The sequence below is a fragment of the Triticum aestivum genome, chromosome 2A (assembly GCF_018294505.1).
Source record: "Triticum aestivum cultivar Chinese Spring chromosome 2A, IWGSC CS RefSeq v2.1, whole genome shotgun sequence".
NCBI classification, from domain to species: domain Eukaryota; kingdom Viridiplantae; phylum Streptophyta; class Magnoliopsida; order Poales; family Poaceae; genus Triticum; species Triticum aestivum.
Genome location: NC_057797.1, coordinates 133,261,569 through 133,277,765, shown reverse-complemented (window position 1 = coordinate 133,277,765; position 16,197 = coordinate 133,261,569).

Genomic DNA, 16,197 nt, shown 5'->3' with positions numbered 1-16,197 from the left:
AAAGTTTGGTAGACCAGTTCCAACTGCTACGACAGTTGTACGTCTGGTTAGGGCGGATAGGTATTTAAACCTGGGGACACTCAGTCCCAGACACTTAGTCCTGAGCACACAGCTCAGAACACTTAGCCCTTTCTGTATTCCCCTTGAGCTAAGGTCACACAGACCTCGCCCAATCACTCTGGTAAGTCTTCAAGGTAAACTTCCAAACCTTCACAGACTTCGTTCACTAGCGATCCACAATGACTCTTGGATGCTCAGAACGCGACGCCTAACTGGCTGGAGGATTCACAGTCCTCAAGTGTAATAAGTCTTCAGATCACACAGACAAGAAGACTTAAGTGATGCCTCACACTCTTTGGCTCTAGGTGGTTAGGGCTTTATCCTCTCAAGGAATTCTCTCTCAAAGGCTTCGAGGTGGGTTGCTCTCAATCGACAAAAGCCGTACTTTAACTCTGAGCAGCCAACCGTTTATGGTTGTAGGGGTGGGCTATTTATAGCCACTAGGCAACCTGACCTGATTTGTCTGAAATGACCCTGGGTCACTAAGGAACTGACACGTGTTCCAACGGTCAGATTTCAAACACACACGACAACTTTACTTGGGCTACAAGCAAAGCCGACTTGTCCAACTCTGAACAAGATTCGCTCTCATAGTCTTCACTCGAAGACATAGGATTTTGGTTAAGCATCACTTCAGTCATTCTGACTGGTTTTCTTGGACCCCACTTAACAGTACGGTGGTTCCTATGACTCAACAAAGAAGAAAAAGAACTACGAAAGATCTAAGTCTTCGCGCTCCATAGTCTTCATGCGATGTCTTCTCTTGTCATAGTCTTCAAGGTGAATGTCTTCACTTACCACCTTTGACTTCAATGTCTTCATACATTTTTAGGGGTCATCTCTGGTAGGAAAATCGAATCCATGAGGGACTTAAACCTGTGTTATCCTGCAATTCTCACAAACACATTAGTCCCTCAACTAGGTTTGTCGTCAATACTCCAAAACCAACTAGAGGTGGCACTAGATGCACTTACACATACCCGGTTTTGTGAAGTTTATATAAGCTTGCATTTTTTTTCTTTCACCATTTTCTTCTTTTCCTTTGATAGCTAAGATGCACATGTGAAATCACATAATTGGATCCTTCAGAGCCTGGTAGATTCAGTACCAATTGTCGACTTAGCACTTACCATGTGCTGCATAATTGTTTCAGATTAGCATCCTTGTATAGCAGCAAATCAACTAGGAGCCTCTCCTGAGAAGAAAAGATGTAGATTGTCCACCTCGAAGGTTATAGTTGCTAAAGAAGCTACATGAGATTTAGAATATTTTATCTCACAACTTTCACTTCATCAGCCCAATAATGAAAGCAGAAGTATGCATTAAATATACAAAGGTCTCCACAAGGTTTGCATAAGATGGTAATGTCCCATCTTTAAATCCTCCGACGTTATGCTAGAAACTAATTTTATTACTGACTGGACATATATGCCATGCATGTTTAGTACCTTGACTCTTTATATAGACAAAGCTCTGAGAGATGAAGCGTTTGGGAGCCCGGATGAAGAATGCTTCTGAGGCGGAGAAAGAGAAGTGATGAGAATACTTCCAAACCGCTCTGAATTTTTATTTTGGCAAACTCGGACTCCTTGTTTGATAAAATACATCTGAAGAGCATTTTTGTGCACTGTTCAAATAAACTCTTCATTTTTGTGTCTCTGTTAAACAATACATTTCAAATAATTAGGTTATTGTCCTCGGGATATTTCAACAAATGTTGTACTTATCATCCTAGATACTCCCTATTCATTACCTATATCACATTCCCATTTTATTTCTTTGGGAATAGCACATATTGTATTTCCATTTTTAGTTTCTTTAGTTGTTTGAATTAAAAAAAGGTGTAGACAAACAAAAGCTATAGAAAAGGATACAAATTAAATAGAGGTGGAATTTGAAAATGGATTGAATTGGCAGGACGTGCGTTGCACGTGCACGCTTACTAGTAATGATAAGGAGAGTGTGACACTTCTCAAGGGAGACATCGAGAGACCTTGTTTGCGAGGATAGGAGAAACATGAAGTGAGCGTGCGGGTGAGCTGGAGAAAAGAGAGTGATAGCTACCTAAAGGAGCATGCATGCGAGAGAGATGGGCGTGAAAGGAGTGAACAAAAAAGGGATTCAAATATTTGAATTCGAGATGATGATACATGTAATCCATACTCGAACCAAAATTGATCTATCAAACATGCATACTCATATGAATTCACGCACATCTATGTTATTTAATATGTAGATATTACTGATCCATACATTTTAGTAGAACATAATTTGGTTAAAAAAATCGAATTCAACCTTAAGATTCGAGATCGTTGTATCTGTAAATCATATTATACATATAAAGGAGCAGAATTCTGTGTTGTTCTTTTGAAAGTATATATAAAAAATTATGTATATAGAATGTAATTCCAATTGAAAATGGATCCCACCCAAAAAATAGAATACAAACGGGATTCGAATTGAGTTGGCACAGTAAACGTGCACTCTGCAAAATTTGAACGAAGCAGGGAAAGTCGCAGTAACCGGCCGAAACCAAAATCTGCGAGATGGAAATCACTACTGCCTATCCCTGCCACGCAAAGCCTATCTGCTGGATTTCTATAGGTTTTGATAGGGGTAGGTTTGTAATTTCACCCAAACGTGACGTAACCGCCCCTCACCCGGATTCATACACGGTGGGCGCCAAAACACAGTGTGTCCTCAGCCGAAATCGACTCCCTCCCCGATTCATATTCATACACGGTGGGCGCCAAAAAGAAACTCTCGTCGGCAAATATTCGGTGTATGCGAGATTACCGTCCTATCCCCAACGAACTAATATTGTTGTGATTTAGTAGAAATTTGAAACAGGGGCTAAGTTTGTAAATTTCCTCGCATTTGAGACAAGCACGCCCTGAATACATGGTTCCCCCCTTCCTCTCTACCTCCCTTTTCCCCATTTGTACTCGGTGGGCACCAAAACACCCTCTCCACCCCACCCTCCTCCGTCCGCCGCCGTCCGCCACCCCATCCACCGCCGTCCTCCTCCACTATGCCGGAGCTGATACCCCGACGCCGCCGTCCATTAAAAGAGATCGACCTCTCTCATCCACGGCTTCAGACCGGGATCCTTGCATCCTGTTCTCTCGCTTCATCCCCGCCGTCGTCCACCTTGCCGGCACCGCTCCTACGACCGTCTCATCCACCGCGCCCTGCCGCCACCGTCTACCCTCCTAGATCTGCTTCCACGCTGCCGACAGTCATGGCTACCGCAGCACCGCTAAATTCTCAGCAGATGCATACACGGTGCTGCACCAGAGGCGGTACTCTTTCGTATCTGCTCAACTTATTTATCGCAGCAAGAAAATAGATCGCCACTCCTTTACTCTGATTTCTTGTCTTGGTTGTGAAGTTGCCGTTGTCCGGTTTGCACCTTCAGATCCGCCATGGCACGCTCAACACTATACTCCCAATGCTTATGGTTTTCCCCTTTTATATTCGACACTAATTAAATCACAGTAGACTAAATTTCAAAATTGGGTCAGTCGATTTTTCGGAGCTCGCCGGAGTTCGCCGGTGCGATTGAAGGGGTTCGGGTGGTTGTGGGGGCTCGCCAAATGAAGAAAACTCGACGCGAGTGGGGGTTGGGGCGGGGGTGGGGTGGTGGAGGAACACAGGCTGTGGGGACCGGTGGTCTGGCCGGCGGCCCGTGCGGTGTTCTGTATCGGAAGAATCAGAGACAAGGAAGAAGAAGGGTTAGGAGACGTAGGATCTTCATCCAACTGCCTGAAATGGTCGAGAGACAGGTGGGAGTTGCATTCTTAATGCGCTCTGGTTCATCATGTGTGGGCTCTGCGCAACCAACATTTCATTATCCAAAATCTGCTTGCTCTTCTTTACCATGTTCCTCTTTCGTTCTTCTTTAATATGTACTCTCACCGTTCCTAAATACAAGTCTTTGTATAGATTCCACCATGGACTACATATGGAGAAAAATGAGTGAATCTACACTCTAAAATGTATCTGGATACATCTGTATGTGATCCTTAGTGGAAATCTCTACCAAGACTTATATTTTGGAACGGAGGGAGTATGATAGCAGTACAGTATGTTCCTTGTACTGAAGATGAGCAGGGACATTTGCAGTGTAGAGGTCTACACGGTCGGTTGTGATGGACACTTTGAGCCTCTTTGATTCGTAGGATCTTGTAAACATAGGAATAGGATTTGCAGTGGCCTACCCACTTGAATCCTATAAGAATAGCAAGGAAATGCGGGGAGCTATGTCGCCTTTGAGAGTTACACTGATATTAACAGTACCGCACCTTCACTTGAAGAGAGATGGTATCCGAAGCCTTTCTAGCCATACCGGCAATACTAGCACATATATTCCAGCAAGTTCCACTTTGCTGATTTTACTTTGATGCTTAAGGTTTTCCTGTTATATCTACACTATGATATGTGTAGCTGCTTTGTGTTGCACTAGCAGCAGTCCACTCTTGAAGCTAAATACTACAATGACTTATAAAATTGGCACCAAGGCATTGAGTGCCATTCTGGATGCAATGAAACTCATACGCTCCCCACCTGTTGATTCTTGTTTAGAATATGATCCTAATGACTATTCTAACCTCGAGGAGTGAAAGGCAGATGGCCTGTCCTATTCACCCATCAAGGTGCCTGTTCTAATTTGGCAATGTTTTATTGATTGCGGGTATCTTGCATATGTTGTCTTGCATTTCTTCTAGTTTGTGCACCGCCATCTGCTTAGTTTACTCATCATATATGTCGAGATGCCATGCCCATCCATTATCAATACATATTCCATCTGTCATCATACCATGTTTTTCCACTAAAATGTTGTTCTTGTGCATCAGACATCAAAAAGGAAGAGGGTGATTGCCAAACCTGAAGAAGCACCAGCAAAGCCCTTGAAAAACGTGGTGGTGCCGGAGAAATTAGACAGCACCCCACTTATATTAGTTGTACAACCAGTGACACAAAACGTAGGACCGACTCCAGCAGACTGTACCCATACTTCACTGGCCACACCACTAGCCCCACCACACAGGACCTGCACTCTAGCAAAAGGTATACCGATTTCATTTTCCATAGCACCAGCTGTACCATAGAAAAATCCCACTCCAGCAAAAAGTACAGCAACTCCACCGGCCGAAGACCTATCCCAACTGCAGAGACGGCCAATTCCTGCAGATTGGAACCCCATTCCATTTATTCCCAGTTTAAAAGACAATGATTTCAATGTTGTTAGGTACTACGTGCATATATTCCCATCATGGGAAGATTGTTGTGAAGACAAACACCATTTTCACATCTTCCTGTCCAACTTACGTTTAAGTGCTATTATTCATGGTCATTATTTTCCTGTTTTCCGCTGATTGAACACATCAATGATTTACATTACATTGTTGTAACTAGGCGAGGGTCAATCTGGATAGTCATGACGAGCAAAGCTTGCTTGTGCTTTTCAAGGAAGCATTGCAGCAGTATCGGTGTTACCTGAGGAAATCACACTTTGATGGCAAGTCTATAAATGAATTTCCGGTGAAGTCTCCTGTGCTAAATTTAGAAGACATTGAATGGAAAAACCTTGTTATGCACTGGTCTCGTCCCAGGATGAGGTACTGTCTATGAAATCACATGACAATTTGAACTTCTACTTTTCCGCATGTGCCTTACGGATCTTTTTTGCAGGAAATCTACTCGAAGAAGAATTCCGGTTTGACAAGAACGACGGGATATCGCAAATATGATGCCCGCTGCTTTGCTCTTGTTAGTACCTATTGTCTTGTATCACTGTACTTGCATACATACATGGTTCATTATGTGGCAGTAGTATGCATGATAGCTTGCTTATCAATTGTTCGCTCCAAATTATCTGACATGTATGAATGGTTACATTAGTGTAGAATATATCCAATGCCAATGTTTTTTTAGCTCTGCATTGTTCTTGTAAGTACATGCTGTCCTTTATCAGTGTAGTTATAATGATAGGTAGTTGTTCATGTACCATCACTCTGCAGCTTATTTTCCTTTGCCCTCCATTTTCTACACATCAAATCTATATTTACTCTTACCATAAGGTTGGTACTGAAGAAGTTTAGTTGTGCATTTCTCTTGGCTATACCTTTTGCCTGTATCGCTGCACTTACATTTATAGCTACTTGGTTATGTAGCATCACTCTTCATCTTATCTTAAATATTCTCCATTTTTCATATATTATCACATCTATATTTACTCTTAACAAAATGTAGAATAAAGGCAATGCTTTTGAAGAAGATTCTGTGGTAAACTTCTTGAATTGCCCCCCATCAGCATGGACAAGGCCTTTATAGAGCATGTCTTCACCAATAATGTAAGTTTGTCCATCTCAAGCCTTCAAACTTTGTTGTATATATTTGGTTAGGCATGACTGCAACAGCTGTTTATTTTTGGTGTTTGCATCAAATTGCTTGTTTAAAGTTTATTATGTAGTTTAGAAACGAAAGTTTGTCCTTTCTCAATTTAAGTTTTCAGTTGTACAACCAAATTCCTTCTTCATACCATGTAAATTAAACTATACAGAGCAAGTGATCTTCTTTTGCACTGCATGTATGCTTCTATTCTTCATCCATAATCCAGTGGTGTGGTGAACCTACCCACTTCAGCACAATGTCATATTCTGCAATGTCTTAACTATGAACAATGTCATATCATTCTACTATTATTTAAACCGTCTCTTTATTTGCCAATCTGAAATGGTATAAATTGACAGCACACTAACCATTGATACTTATGAGTTCTTGATCTGTAATCCAGTGGTGTCGTGAAGCTGCCAACTCCTTCACAATGTCATTTCCTGGCATGTCTTGACCTGAACAATACCATATTGTGTTAATGCAATTTTAAACTGTGTCACTTTATTCGTCAGTAAGAAATGTGATGAATTGTCAGCACTCATACTTTTATGTGCAAAACCTGTCATCTGTCTGCTTGTTTATCTTTCAGGGTGAGGAAGATATAAGTGTTGAACAAGCGCAGTCTCATCATCTTGCTCAGCTGCTTGCGCTGAAACTCCTCAGCAGGGCTAACCTTTCTTGAACTCTATTGAAGTGCTGTCGGTTTTGTATATTATTTGGTCGGCGTGTTTATTTGCATTGGTGGCGATCTTTGATGCCCAGTGTATGTAATCTGTTGTCTGCTTGTGCTTTATTATCATAGTGGCGAACTTTGATGCCCAGTGGATGTAATATGCCGTAATTTCTTTATTGTATAGTCTAGGTTTTTTCTTATTCACGATGCTGCAGTTATTTTACTGTATATATATCCTGTCTTCGTAGTAAACCGGCCAAACCGTGAAATTACGGTACATAATCGGGCCGTCATGCAATCACGATGTAGGTTGGGCCTGAAATGTGCAGAACAGCTCACGGGCCGGCAGCAGCCCGAAATGAACCCCGGCCCATGATTGTGCGAATCAAATCACGGGCTTTTAACAGGCCAAAATTGTCTCGGTCCTTGTTTCACCCAATCAGATATCGGCTACGAGCAGGCCGGATGCAAACCGGGCCGTAGTTAGGCCCAACTATATGACAGGCTTTTAATAGGCCAAAATTAATATTGGGCCAAAATGTTAAACGGGCCCTTAACATGCCAAAACTAATATCAGGCCGAATTACTAAGTGGGCCTTTAGCAAGTGGGCCCAAAACCATAGTGTCCAATTGACGGGCCGAATCTGATATGGGCCATAATTGAGCCCAAAGCCTCTTAAAGGGCCGGACCTGATCTGGGCCGTAATTTGGCCCAGAACGTGGTAGGCTTTTAACGGGCCGGATCTCATATGGGCCACTATTAGGCCCGGAGCGTGGCAGGCCATTAATGGACCAGATCAAATATGGGACGGCATTTGGCCCAAAACATGGCAACCAATTAATGGGCCGGCCTACTAGGGTCCTCAAAATCTTGTGGGCCTACAGCTGGATCGGCCCATTAATGTCGGCAAAATCTCTTAGGCCTTTAGCTGGGCTGACCCATTATGATCCGCAAGAATCTTGTGGGCCTTTACCTGGGCCGGCCCATTATGGCACATAAAAATCTTGTGGGCCTTTACCTGGGCCGGCCCATTACGGCCCGCAAAATCTTGTGGGCCTTTAGCTGGGCCAGTCCATTATGGTCCACAAAATCTCGTGGGCCTTTAGTTGGGCCGGCCCATTATGGTCCGCAAAATCTTGTGGGCCTTCAGTTGGGCCGGCCCATTTAAACTTGATGGGCCGATCCATGTGTCAACATACCATAGGCGCGTCTCGCCCATTGGATGAGTGACACCTATGCCAACGCGGACCTGACACGTGTCTCCTCCAGCCAATGATGATTTTACACATGGAAAATCCCCATTGGTCAGGGCTGTTAACGGGTTATCGGATCCAAAACCCGACCCGATAGCTTAACGGCGTTCTGTTACAGTGGATGCCACGTGTCGGTCACCCTTGACGAAAGCACTTCTGTGACGGAGATTTATCGTCATGGAAGTGGACACTTCCGTGATGATAATTCTGGTGATGTCATGGAACACTTCTACGACAGTAAAGGTATGACTATCTTGATTCTGTCATAAAATTGTCATGGATGTACATGCATGACAGAAAACGTGACCTACTGTGACAAACACGTATCATCACGGAAGTGTTATTTTTTTGTAGTGATAGTCACCTACTATGTGTTATGATCCGGCAACCCCGAAGTGACAATAATCGGGACCACTCCTGATGATGACCGTAGTTTGAGGAGTTCATGTATTCACTATGTGTTAATGCTTTGGTCCGGTACTCTATTAAAAGGAGGCCTTAATATCCCTTAGTTTCCGCTAGGACCCCGCTGCCATGGGAGGGTAGGACAAAAGATGTCATGCAAGTTCTTTTCCATAAGCACGTATGACTATATTCGGAATACATGCCTACATTACATTGATGAATTGGAGCTAGTTCTGTGTCACCCTAGGTTATGACTGTTACATGATGAACCGCATCCGGCATAATTCTCTATCACCGATCCATTGCCTACGAGCTTTCCATATATTGTTCTTCGCTTATTTACTTTTCCGTTGCTATTGTTACAATCACTACAAAATACCAAAAACATTACTTTTGCTATCATTACCTTTTGCTACCGTTACCACTACTATCATATTACTTTGCTACTAAATACTTTGATGCAGATATTAAGTTTCCAGGTGTGGTTGAATTGACAACTCAACTGCTAATAGTTGAGAATATTCTTTGGCTCCCCTTGTGTCGAATCAATAAATTTGGGTTGAATACTCTACCCTCAAAAACTGTTGCGATCCCCTATACTTGTGGGTTATCAAGACTATTTTCTGACGCCGTTGCCGGGGAGCATAGCTCTATTCCTTGAGTCACTTGGGATTTATATCTGCTTATCATTATGAAGAACTTGAAAGATCCAAGAACCAAGATTTATCCTCAACTACGAGGGGAGGTAAGGAATTGCCACCTAGCTCTACACTTGATTCACCTTCTGTTTTGAGTAAGCTTGCGACACCTAAACCTGCTTCTATTATTGATTCTGATATGTCGCATGTTATTGATGATGCCACTTCTGCTATGCATGATACTTATGATGAAACTACTTCTATGCTTGATACTACTGTGCCACTTGGTGAATTTCTTGATGAACAACTTGCTAGGGTTAGAGAGAATGAAATTATTGAAACTGATAATATTGATGAAAGTGATGATGAAGACTCTCCCCCCAATAAATATGAATTGCCTGTTGTTCCTGAGGGTTATGTTCTGGATGAAGAATCTGCTAGAGCTATTCTTGCTTGCAATGATAGATATGATTTAAAGAGGTTATTAGCTAAATGGAAGCAGCAATCCCTTAATGCTAGAATGAAACCTAACCCTGCTTTTGCTACTTCACCTATCTATGTTACTCATAAGGATTATGAATTCTTTGTTGATCCTGATATAATTACTTTGGTTGAGTCTGATCCTTTTTATGGCTATGAATCTGAAACTGTTGTGGCACATCTTACTAAACTAAATGATATAGCCACCCTATTCACGAATGATGAGAGAAAACTCGCTACTTTTATATCCTTAAAATATTTCCGTTCTCATTAAAGGGTGATGCTAAAATATGGTTTAATTCTCTTGATCCTGGTTGTATGTGTAGTCCCCAGGATATGATTTATTACTTCTCTGCTAAATATTTCCCTGCTCATAAGAAACAAGCTGCCTTAAGGGATATATGTAATTTTGTGCAAATTGAAGAAGAGAGTCTCCCACAAGCTTGGGGGAGGCTTCTCCAATTACTTAATGCTTTGCCTGATCATCCTCTTAAGAAAAATGAAATACTTGATATCTTTTATAATGGACTAACCGATGCTTCCAAAGATTACCTGGATAGTTGTGCTGGTTCTGTTTTGAGGGAAAGAACACTGGATGAAGCTGAAATTCTATTAAACAATATGTTGACTAATGAAAATAATTGGACACTTCCTGAGCCTATTCCTAAACCAACTCCTAAGAAGAGAGGTGTTCTATTTCTCAGTCCCGAAGATATGCAAGAGGCAAAGAAATCCATGAAAGAAAAGGGTATTAAAGCTGAAGATGTTAGGAATTTACCTCCTATTGAAGAAATACATGGTCTTAATTTACCGCCTGTCAAAGAAATGCATAATTTTAATCCATCTCCTATTGAATAAATACATGGTCTTGATAACCCGACACAGGTAGTAAATGTAAATTCTCTCTATAGATATGATAAAGCTGAAATCCCATTTACTAAGTTTGCTAGCCCATGCTTAGATGAGTTTGATAAATTTATGGTTAAGCAAGAAGACTTCAATGCTTATTTTGGTAGAGAATTAAAACGCAGTGCTGATATGCTTGAACACTTGGGTGATTATATGGCTAATGTCAAAGGTGAACTTGAACTTATTAGTAAACATGCTTCTATGGTTACCACTCAAGTAGAACAAGTACTTAAAGCTCAAAATGATTTGCTCAATGAATTGAATAGTAAGAATAATAATTATGTTGTTAGAGTGGCTACTAGAACTGGTAAAATGACTCAGGAACCTTTGTATCTTGAAGGCCACCCTAAGAAAATTGAGCAAGATTCTCAGAGAAATAATATAGATGCACCTAGTCCTTCTAAACGGAAGAAAAAGAAAAATGATAGGACTTTGTATGCTTCTAGTGAACCTATTACTGAAACACCTGAGAATCCAAATGATATTTTTATTTCTGATCCTGAAACACAATCTGGTAATGAACCTGAAACTAGTGATAATGTTAATGATAATGTTCATGTTGATGCTCAACCTAGCAATGATAATGATATAGAAATTGAACCTGTTGTTTATCTTGATAATCCACAGTCAAAGAATCAACTTTATGATAAGAGAGACTTTGTTGCTAGGAAACATGGTAAAGAAAGAGAACCATGGGTTCAGAAACCCATGCCTTTTCCTCCCAAACCATCCAAGAAAAAGGATGATGAGGATTTTGAGCACTTTGCTGAAATGATTAGACCTATCTTTTTGCGTATGCGATTAACTGATATGCTCAAAATGAATCCTTATGCTAAGTATATGAAAGATATTGTTACAAATAAAAGAAAGATACCAGAAGCTGAAATTTCCACCATGCTTGCTAATTATACTTTTAAGGGTGGAATACCAAAGAAACTTGGAGATCCAGGAGTACCCACTATACCATGCTTCATTAAAAGAAACTATGTTAAAACTGCTTTATGTGATCTTGGAGCCGGTGTTAGTGTTATGCCTCTCTCTTTATATCATAGACTTGATTTGAATAAGTTGACACCCACTGAAATATCTTTGCAAATGGCTGATAAATCAACTGCTATACCAGTCGGTATTTGTGAGGATGTGCCTGTTGTGGTTGCAAACATTACTATTTTAATGGACTTTGTTATTCTTGATATTCCCGAGGACGATAGTATGTCTATTATTCTTGGAAGACCCTTTTTGAATACTGCAGGGGCTGTTATTGATTGCAACAAAGGCCATGTCACTTTTCATGTTAATGGTAATGAGCATACAGTACACTTTCCGAGGAAGCAACCTCAAGTCCACAGTATCAATTCTATTGGAAAAATTTCATCGATTATTTTTGGAGGTTTTGAATTTCCTCTTCCTACTGTCAAGAAGAAATATGATATTCTTATTGTTGGGGCTGTGCATATCCCCGTTGAGGTAACCTAGTGTTATTCGGAAATTCTCCAGTTCCATGTTATTCGGAATGAGTTTGTTAACAATACTTGATCGGCCTTGTTAATGGATTCCTTTTGATGATCATTAGATGGATGAATTTAGAAAACACAACTCTCTGTACCCTCCTTATACTTTATGTTATTTATATTAAATAAAATAAAAATAGTATTTTCTGCCTGAATTATCCGTGCAATATAAATATACCCCGAAAATAAAAGTTCTCCAAATGCTCTGAAATTTAAATATGATTTTTTTTCTAGAATATTTGAGAATATTTGGCACTGAGAACACAGCAGGGGGGGCATCCACCTGGCCACGAGGGTGGAGGGCGCGCCCTACCCCCCCTGGGCATGCCCCCTGCCTCGTGGGCCCACGGTGGCCCTCTTCCACTTATTCCTGCACCCACACACTCCTTCTTCCTCCCACAAACACCATTATCCAGCTCAAGCACGAGTTCTAGCTCATTTTGCTATGATTTTCGATCTCCTTGCTCAAAGCACCTCTCACAAAACTGCTTTGGGGGATTGTTCCTTGCTATGTGACTCCTCCAATGGTCCAATTAGTTTTTGTTCTAGTGCTTTATTCATTGCATATTTTTGCTACTTAGGTGACCCTGTTCTTGAGCTTGCATGTCAAATTTATATGCTCAAGAGTAGTTTTTGTGCATGATATTACCTCTAGGCACTTGTAGGAGTAGTTGCTATCAATATTATTGAGTTTGGTTCACTTTTATTTGAAGTTACTAAAAATTTTAGAAATTTTTTAGAGGGAGAAATATGTTTGGGAAAATGTACCAAGGTGGTTCTTCAGGGAAACAAGAACCCCGGCTTGCAATGCGTGATGCTGATGATGAGCCACCAAGGGACGCTCCAGTGCGGCCTTGTGAATGGCCTTCAGAGGACTTCATGGATCGAGCGGGGATTAAGGAACAATTTAACACATATTTGCGTAACGCTGATCTTGTGAGCTTCAAGGAAGAAAAATGTTGTCAGTACCACTATCTCACTAGTTCCTTTGTGAGGAGGTTTGAATTTTCATCTTCACGTAATTCTCAAACTGTCATGTTTGATGTTTATGAAAATTCTTACACTATGGACTTAGAGGACTTTACCACTGCTTGCAAACATCCACAATGGGGTAGTGCTAGTGAACCTCGCAAATCTGAATTTAGAGATTTTCTTGCTAGTATAACTGTGGGGGAATCTAGAGATATAGCACAAGCTACCATAGGGAGCATTCATTTTCCTGCTATACATTATTTTGCTCTCTTCATAGGTAGATGCATTAACGGTAAAGATGAAGCATGTCACATGTGTGTCCCTAACCTCAGTATTCTTAGGAGTGCTGTGTTAGGAGATAAATCTTATAATTTGGGAGCCATTGTTGCACGAAGGTTGCATCTTAATAGATTTAATGGAGATTTCTTCAGTGGAATTTATGCAACCCGCATAGCTAATTTTCTTGGTATAACCATACGTGAGGATGATATTGAGTTGCCTCCTGCCTATTTGGATTATGAGGCTATGGTTCGTCATTAGTTTGTTGAGAGGAACGATCAGTTCCTCCAGTACCAACTAATCTTTGACAGACGATGCACCTATCACGTCGCCCTCCCTGCTTCTACTTTCTTTGACTTTCAGGCAAAAGGGAGATATTCTATAACCAGAGAGAAGGCGGAAGAGTATAAGAGGAGAGCTGAGATAGCTCGCCTCCAAGCTGCAGCCCACGATGCAATGACTACTGCATCTCAGGACGACCCCAACTATTACTATGGATATCCGCTAGGCCAACCGTGGCCATAGACCACCGACATTACATTCATGTTCACACACTCATTGCTAGTTGTCATGTGCTCATACTTTTTCATTGTATCATCCATGCTAGTTTATTTTCTCTTTTTATGCTTTCTTCTTGTGTGCTTAATAAACCTTAAGAAAAACAAAAAAATTAGTTGTAGCTTTTAACTAGTTTTAATTTCCATGCTTGTAGTAGTAATTAAAAACAAAACCCAAAAAGATTTCCCATTCTTCTTTTGCTTGTTGGGAGCTTTCCCGTGTAAATAGTTTTATTTCTTTTCTTTTCTTTGGGGGTCGATAGGACAAGACCATGATTAAATTGTTGAAGTGACTCCTATATGCATTATTGTTGATTTAACCTAGAGTCCATATTGCCTTGTCTTCTCCTATTTATTGAATGCTTGCAGATTCCAGCTTAGTCCAATGCACGTGCACTATTATTATTATCCACATCGTTCGGTCGATCAAGTGAAAGGCAATTATGATGATATATGATGGACTGACTGAGATGAGAAAAGCTGGTATGAAATTGACCTCTCTTGTTTTTGTAAATATGATTAGTTCATCGTTCCTGATTCAGCCTATTATGAATAAACATGTTTGCAATGACAACTAGAGATCATAGTTTCTTATGCCATGCTTAATTAGCTAGAATCTTATAATGGTTTACCTTGCGTGCCAACATGCTATTAAAATGGTTGTGATGTGGTATGATAGGGTGGTATCCTCTTTTGAACGATTCGAGTGGCTTGACTTGGCACGTTTTCACGCATGTAGTTGAAACAAAATCAACATAGCCTCTACGGTATTTATGTTCATGGTGCATTATATCCTACTCATGCTTGCATTCGGTGTTGATTAATTTGAATGCATGTTCATGACTGTTGTCGCTCTCTAGCTGGTCGCTTCCCAGTCTTTTTCTAGCCTTCACCTGTACTAAGTGGGAATACTGCTTGTGCATCCAATCCCATAAACCCCAAAGTTATTCCATATGAGTCCACCATACCTACCTATATACGGTATCTACCTGTCGTTCTAAGTAAATTTGTATGTGCCAAACTCTAAACCTTCAAATAAACATTCTGTTTTGTATGCTCAAATAGCTCATGTATCAACTAGGTTGTCCGTATATTCCATGTTAGGCGGGTTATTCTCAAGAGGAGTGGACTCTGCTCCTCACTCACGAGAAAATGGCTGGTCACCGGTGTAACACTCCAACATTTTTGATTTGGTTTTTGTCAAATTCTTTAATTAATTGAAAGGAGGTTATTTAAAAAAATTCTAAAAGACTCTCCTTCTCAAAAAAATTCTTTTAAGACAAATATTTTATGTGTTCTTCCCAACCTTGATTTTTGGTCTTGGGGGTTTTCATCTTGTGTTGGCTCAACACAAATACTTTTGGGTGGTTTTACAAATTTTCTTTTTAAAAAGAATTCCTATAATTTTGGATTTTATCCTTCCCTATTCAAAAGTACTCTCTTGCCATGGCCTATGTAGAAAACTTTCTTCCAAAACCCACCTCCCAACTTTGGGTCAAGCCAAGCATCCAATTCCAGCAAGTTTCAACCTCTTTTAGATTTTATTTCTATTTATTTTATCCTCAAACCCTTTTTCTGTAATTTATTTTGTACTCCTAGGATTTACAAAGGAGGCACTAGATCCCTTAAGTTTCTAAGCCCAAGTAACTTACCCTAGCTACTCCTTAGTACCCTCAACCTAGATCCATCAAGATCTGCTGGTCCATAGTTCAATTTTTTTCAAAATTTACTTGCTGCAAGTTTGGACCAGATTTTCCATTTTCAGTGAAATTCATTCTTTTCCTTTTCCAAAAATTCTGAGAAAATTCAGGCAGTCTCTGGATGCATCAAGAGGCCATCCCACCAAGTTTCATCTCAAGAAAAATTTTCCACGTGCGCCAAACATTTCGTCGAACAGCTGGTGTGCACTGTTCCTGTTCAAATTCAGAGTTCCGGTGTTAAGCTTCAGTCGTCGGTGTCGTTTTCTTTAGAGCTTGGCATCAATCTCGCCAGTGCTCGCCCTGGCCTCTTGCTCCCTGTTCCCCCTCCTTATCTAGTGCGCCGCACGGTTGTTTGGCTGG